Source organism: Heterodontus francisci, chromosome 49 (assembly GCF_036365525.1).
Source record: "Heterodontus francisci isolate sHetFra1 chromosome 49, sHetFra1.hap1, whole genome shotgun sequence".
NCBI lineage: Eukaryota > Metazoa > Chordata > Chondrichthyes > Heterodontiformes > Heterodontidae > Heterodontus > Heterodontus francisci.
In genome coordinates, this window is record NC_090419.1 from 7,797,068 (window position 1) to 7,805,594 (window position 8,527).

Here is an 8,527-nt window from a genome sequence, read left to right on the forward strand (position 1 = left end):
TCAGTAACACAGAGTCTCACTGTCCTATAAACACCAATACTCAGTAACACAGAGTCTCACTGTCCTATCAACACCAATACTCAGTCACACAGAGTCTCACTGTCCAGTAAACACCAATACTCAGTAACACAGAGTCTCACTGTCCGATAAACACCAATACTCAGTAACACAGAGTCTCACTGTCCGATAAACACCAATACTCAGTAACACAGAGTCTCACTGTCCTATCAACACCAATACTCAGTAACACAGAGTCTCACTGTCCAGTAAACACCAATACTCAGTAACACAGAGTCTCACTGTCCTATAAACACCAATACTCAGTAACACAGAGTCTCACTGTCCTGTTAACACCAATACTCAGTAACACAGAGTCTCACTGTCCTATAAACACCAATACTCAGTAACACAGAGTCTCAGTGTCCTATAAACACCAATACTCAGTAACACAGAGTCTCACTGTCCTACAAACACCAATACTCAGTAACACAGAGTCTCACTGTCCTATAAACACCAATACTCAGTAACACAGAGTCTCACTGTCCTGTAAACCCCAATACTCAGTAACACAGAGTCTCACTGTCCTATAAACTCCAATACTCAGTAACACAGAGTCTCACTGTCCTATAAACCCCAATACTCAGTAACACAGAGTCTCACTGTCCTGTAAACCCCAATACTCAGTAACACAGAGTCTCACTGTCCTATAAACACCAATACTCAGTAACACAGAGTCTCACTGTCCTGTAAACACCAATACTCAGTAACACAGAGTCTCACTGTCCTGTAAACCCCAATACTCAGTAACACAGAGTCTCACTGTCCTGTAAACACCAATACTCAGTAACACAGAGTCTCACTGTCCGGTAAACCCCAATACTCAGTAACACAGAGTCTCACTGTCCTATAAACCCCAATACTCAGTAACACAGAGTCTCACTGTCCTGTAAACACCAATATTCAGTAACACAGAGTCTCACTGTCCGATAAACACCAATACTCAGTAACACAGAGTCTCACTGTCCGATAAACACCAATACTCAGTAACACAGAGTCTCACTGTCCTGTAAACACCAATATTCAGTAACACAGAGTCTCACTGTCCTATAAACACCAATACTCAGTAACACAGAGTCTCACTGTCCGGTAAACCCCAATACTCAGTAACACAGAGTCTCACTGTCCTATAAACACCAATACGCAGTAACATAGAGTCTCACTGTCCTATAAACACCAATACTCAGTAACACAGTCTCACTGTCCTATAAACACCAATACTCAGTAACACAGAATCTCACTGTCCTGTAAACACCAATACTCAGTAACACAGAGTCTCACTGTCCTGTAAACACCAATACTCAGTAACACAGAGTCTCACTGTCCTATAAACACCAATACTCAGTAACACAGAGTCTCACTGTCCTATAAACACCAATACTCAGTAACACAGAGTCTCACTGTCCTATAAACATCAATACTCAGTAACACAGAGTCTCAGTGTCCTATAAACACCAATACTCAGTAACACAGAGTCTCACTGTCCTATAAACACCAATACTCAGTAACACAGAGTCTCACTGTCCTATAAACATCAATACTCAGTAACACAGAGTCTCAGTGTCCTATAAACACCAATACTCAGTAACACAGAGTCTCACTGTCCTATAAACACCAATACTCAGTAACACAGAGTCTCACTGTCCTATAAACATCAATACTCAGTAACACAGAGTCTCAGTGTCCTATAAACACCAATACTCAGTAACACAGAGTCTCACTGTCCTATAAACACCAATACTCAGTAACACAGAGTCTCACTGTCCTATAAACACCAATACTCAGTAACACAGAGTCTCACTGTCCTAAAAACACCAATACTCAGTGACACAGAGTCTCACTGTCCTATAAACACCAATACTCAGTAACACAGAGTCTCACTGTCCGATAAACCCCAACACTAAGTAACAGAGTCTCACTGTCCTACAAACACCAATACTCAGTAACACAGAGTCTCACTGTCCTGTAAACACCAATACTCAGTAACAGAGTCTCACTGTCCTACAAACACCAATACTCAGTAACACAGAGTCTCACTGTCCTATAAACCCCAATACTCAGTAACACAGAGTCTCACTGTCCTGTGAACATCAATACTCAGTAACAGAGTCTCACTGTCCTGTAAACCCCAATACTCAGTAACACAGAGTCTCACTGTCCTGTAAACACCAATACTCAATAACACAGAGTCTCACTGTCCTGTAAACACCAATACTCAGTAACACAGAGTCTCACTGTCCTGTAAACACCAATACTCAGTAACACAGAGTCTCACTGTCCTATAAACACCAATACTCAGTAACACAGAGTCTCACTGTCCTACAAACACCAATACTCAGTGACACAGAGTCTCACTGTCCTACAAACACCAATACTCAGTAACACAGAGTCTCACTGTCCTGTAAACACCAATACTCAGTAACACAGAGTCTCACTGTCCTATAAACCCCAATACTCAGTAACACAGAGTCTCACTGTCCTGTAAACACCAATACTCAGTAACACAGAGTCTCACTGTCCAATAAACACCAATACTCAGTAACACAGAGTCTCACTGTCCTGTGAACACCAATACTCAGTAACACAGAGTCTCACTGTCCTGTAAACCCCAATACTCAGTAACACAGAGTCTCACTGTCCTGTAAACCCCAATACTCAGTAACACAGAGTCTCACTGTCCTGTAAACACCAATACTCAATAACACAGAGTCTCACTGTCCTGTAAACCCCAATACTCAGTAACACAGAGTCTCACTGTCCTGTAAACACCAATACTCAATAACACAGAGTCTCACTGTCCTATAAACACCAATACTCAGTAACACAGAGTCTCACTGTCCTATAAACACCAATACTCAATAACACAGAGTCTCACTGTCCTATAAACACCAATACTCAATAACACAGAGTCTCACTGTCCTATAAACACCAATACTCAGTAACACAGAGTCTCACTGTCCTGTAAACACCAATACTCAATAACACAGAGTCTCACTGTCCTGTAAACACCAATACTCAATAACACAGAGTCTCACTGTCCTGTAAACCCCAATACTCAGTAACACAGAGTCTCACTGTCCTGCAAACCCCAATACTCAGTAACACAGAGTCTCACTGTCCTGTAAACCCCAATACTCAGTAACACAGAGTCTCACTGTCCTGTAAACACCAATACTCAATAACACAGAGTCTCACTGTCCTGTAAACCCCAATACTCAGTAACACAGAGTCTCACTGTCCTGTAAACACCAATACTCAATAACACAGAGTCTCACTGTCCTATAAACACCAATACTCAGTAACACAGAGTCTCACTGTCCTGTGAACACCAATACTCAGTAACACAGAGTCTCACTGTCCTGTAAACCCCAATACTCAGTAACACAGAGTCTCACTGTCCTGTAAACACCAATACTCAATAACACAGAGTCTCACTGTCCTGTAAACCCCAATACTCAGTAACACAGAGTCTCACTGTCCTGTAAACACCAATACTCAGTAACACAGAGTCTCACTGTCCTATAAACACCAATACTCAGTAACACAGAGTCTCACTGTCCTATAAACACCAATACTCAGTAACACAGAGTCTCACTGTCCTATAAACACCAATACTCAGTAACACAGAGTCTCACTGTCCTATAAACACCAATACTCAGTAACACAGAGTCTCACTGTCCTATAAACACCAATACTCAGTAACACAGAGTCTCACTGTCCTATAAACACCAATACTCAGTAACACAGAGTCTCACTGTCCTATAAACACCAATACTCAGTAACAGAGACTCACTGTCCTGTAAAACCCAATACTCAGTAACGCAGAGTCTCAGTGTCCTTGAAACCCCAATACTCAGTAACAGAGTCTCACTGTCCTGTAAAACCCAATACTCAGTAACACAGAGTCTCACTGTCCTGTAAACACCAATACTCAGTAACAGAGACTCACTGTCCTGTAAAATCCAATACTCAGTAACACAGAGTCTCACTGTCCTGTAAACCCCAATACTCAGTAACACAGAGTCTCACTGTCCTGTAAAACCCAATACTCAGTAACACAGAGTCTCACTGTCCTGTAAAACCCAAAACTCAGTAACACAGAGTCTCACTGTCCTGTAAACCACAATACTCAGTAACACAGAGTCTCACTGTCCTGCAAACACCAATACTCAGTAACACAGATCTCACTGTCCTATAAACACCAATACTCAGTAACACAGAGTCTCACTGTCCTGTAAACCCCAATACTCAGTAACACAGAGTCTCACTGTCCGGTAAACACCAATACTCAGTAACACAGAGTCTCACTGTCCTGCAAACCACAATACTCAGTAACACAGAGTCTCACTGTCCTGTAAAACCCAATACTCAGTAACACAGAGTCTCACTGTCCTGCAAACCCCAATACTCAGTAACACAGAGTCTCACTGTCCTGCAAACACCAATACTCAGTAACACAGATCTCACTGTCCTATAAACACCAATACTCAGTAACACAGAGTCTCACTGTCCTGTAAACCCCAATACTCAGTAACACAGAGTCTCACTGTCCTATAAACACCAATACTCAGTAACACAGAGTCTCACTGTCCTGCAAACCACAATACTCAGTAACACAGAGTCTCACTGTCCTATAAACACCAATACTCAGTAACATAGAGTCTCACTGTCCTGTAAACCCCAATACTCAGTAACACAGAGTCTCACTGTCCTATAAACCCCAATACTCAGTAACACAGAGTCTCACTGTCCAGTAAACACCAATACTCAGTAACACAGAGTCTCACTGTCCTATCAACACCAATACTCAGTAACACAGAGTCTCACTGTCCAGTAAACACCAATACTCAGTAACACAGAGTCTCACTGTCCTATAAACACCAATACTCAGTAACACAGAGTCTCACTGTCCTGTAAACCCCAATACTCAGTAACACAGAGTCTCACTGTCCTATCAACACCAATACTCAGTCACACAGAGTCTCACTGTCCAGTAAACACCAATACTCAGTAACACAGAGTCTCACTGTCCGATAAACACCAATACTCAGTAACACAGAGTCTCACTGTCCTATAAACACCAATACTCAGTAACACAGAGTCTCACTGTCCTATAAACACCAATACTCAGTAACACAGAGTCTCACTGTCCTATCAACACCAATACTCAGTAACACAGAGTCTCACTGTCCAGTAAACACCAATACTCAGTAACACAGAGTCTCACTGTCCTATAAACACCAATACTCAGTAACACAGAGTCTCACTGTCCTATAAACACCAATACTCAGTAACACAGAGTCTCACTGTCCTATAAACACCAATACTCAGTAACACAGAGTCTCACTGTCCTATAAACACCAATACTCAGTAACACAGAGTCTCACTGTCCTGTAAACCCCAATACTCAGTAACACAGAGTCTCACTGTCCTATAAACACCAATACTCAGTAACACAGAGTCTCACTGTCCAGTAAACACCAATACTCAGTAACACAGAGTCTCACTGTCCTATAAACACCAATACTCAGTAACACAGAGTCTCACTGTCCTGTAAACCCCAATACTCAGTAACACAGAGTCTCACTGTCCTATAAACCCCAATACTCAGTTACACAGAGTCTCACTGTCCTATAAACACCAATACTCAGTAACACAGAGTCTCACTGTCCTACAAACACCAATACTCAGTAACACAGAGTCTCACTGTCCTACAAACACCAATACTCAGTAACACAGAGTCTCACTGTCCTGTAAACCCCAATACTCAGTAACACAGAGTCTCACTGTCCTATAAACTCCAATACTCAGTAACACAGAGTCTCACTGTCCTATAAACCCCAATACTCAGTAACACAGAGTCTCACTGTCCTGTAAACCCCAATACTCAGTAACACAGAGTCTCACTGTCCTATAAACACCAATACTCAGTAACACAGAGTCTCACTGTCCTGTAAACACCAATACTCAGTAACACAGAGTCTCACTGTCCTGTAAACCCCAATACTCAGTAACACAGAGTCTCACTGTCCTGTAAACACCAATACTCAGTAACACAGAGTCTCACTGTCCGGTAAACCCCAATACTCAGTAACACAGAGTCTCACTGTCCTATAAACCCCAATACTCAGTAACACAGAGTCTCACTGTCCTGTAAACACCAATATTCAGTAACACAGAGTCTCACTGTCCGATAAACACCAATACTCAGTAACACAGAGTCTCACTGTCCGATAAACACCAATACTCAGTAACACAGAGTCTCACTGTCCGATAAACACCAATACTCAGTAACACAGAGTCTCACTGTCCTGTAAACACCAATATTCAGTAACACAGAGTCTCACTGTCCTATAAACACCAATACTCAGTAACACAGAGTCTCACTGTCCTATAAACACCAATACTCAGTAACACAGAGTCTCACTGTCCTATAAACACCAATACTCAGTAACACAGAGTCTCACTGTCCTATAAACACCAATACTCAGTAACACAGAGTCTCACTGTCCGGTAAACCCCAATACTCAGTAACACAGAGTCTCACTGTCCTATAAACACCAATACTCAGTAACATAGAGTCTCACTGTCCTATAAACACCAATACTCAGTAACACAGAGTCTCACTGTCCGGTAAACCCCAATACTCAGTAACACAGAGTCTCACTGTCCTATAAACACCAATACTCAGTAACATAGAGTCTCACTGTCCTATAAACACCAATACTCAGTAACATAGAGTCTCACTGTCCTATAAACACCAATACTCAGTAACATAGAGTCTCACTGTCCTATAAACACCAATACTCAGTAACACAGAGTCTCACTGTCCTATAAACACCAATACTCAGTAACACAGAGTCTCACTGTCCGGTAAACCCCAATACTCAGTAACACAGAGTCTCACTGTCCTATAAACACCAATACTCAGTAACACAGAGTCTCTCTGTCCGATAAACACCAATACTCAGTAACACAGAGTCTCACTGTCCTATAAACACCAATACTCAGTAACACAGTCTCACTGTCCTATAAACACCAATACTCAGTAACACAGAGTCTCACTGTCCGATAAACACCAATACTCATTAACACAGAGTCTCACTGTCCTATAAACACCAATACTCAGTAACACAGTCTCACTGTCCTATAAACACCAATACTCAGTAACACAGAGTCTCACTGTCCGATAAACACCAATACTCAGTAACACAGAGTCTCACTGTCCTATAAACACCAATACTCAGTAACACAGAGTCTCACTGTCCTATAAACACCAATACTCAGTAACACAGAGTCTCACTGTCCTATAAACCCCAATACTCAGTAACACAGTCTCACTGTCCTATAAACACCAATACTCAGTAACACAGTCTCACTGTCCTATAAACACCAATACTCAGTAACACAGAGTCTCACTGTCCTATAAACCCCAATACTCAGTAACACAGTCTCACTGTCCTATAAACACCAATACTCAGTAACACAGTCTCACTGTCCTATAAACACCAATACTCAGTAACACAGTCTCACTGTCCTATAAACACCAATACTCAGTAACACAGAGTCTCACTGTCCGATAAACACCAATACTCAGTAACACAGAGTCTCACTGTCCTATAAACACCAATACTCAGTAACACAGTCTCACTGTCCTATAAACACCAATACTCAGTAACACAGAGTCTCACTGTCCGATAAACACCAATACTCAGTAACACAGAGTCTCACTGTCCTATAAACACCAATACTCAGTAACACAGAGTCTCACTGTCCTATAAACACCAATACTCAGTAACACAGAATCTCACTGTCCTATAAACACCAATACTCAGTAACACAGAGTCTCACTGTCCTATAAACACCAATACTCAGTAACACAGAGTCTCACTGTCCTGTAAACACCAATACTCAGTAACACAGAGTCTCACTGTCCTATAAACACCAATACTCAGTAACACAGAGTCTCACTGTCCTATAAACACCAATACTCAGTAACACAGAGTCTCACTGTCCTGTAAACACCAATACTCAGTAACACAGAGTCTCACTGTCCTATGAACCCCAATACTCAGTAACACAGAGTCTCACTGTCCTGTAAACACCAATACTCAGTAACACAGAGTCTCACTGTCCTATAAACACCAATACTCAATAACACAGAGTCTCACTGTCCTATAAACACCAATACTCAGTAACACAGAGTCTCACTGTCCTATGAACCCCAATACTCAGTAACACAGAGTCTCACTGTCCTGTAAACACCAATACTCAGTAACACAGAGTCTCACTGTCCTATAAACACCAATACTCAGTAACACAGAGTCTCACTGTCCTATAAACACCAATACTCAGTAACACAGAGTCTCACTGTCCTGTAAACACCAATACTCAGTAACACAGAGTCTCACTGTCCTTTCAACCCCAATACTCAGTAACACAGAGTCTCACTGTCCTGTAAACACCAATA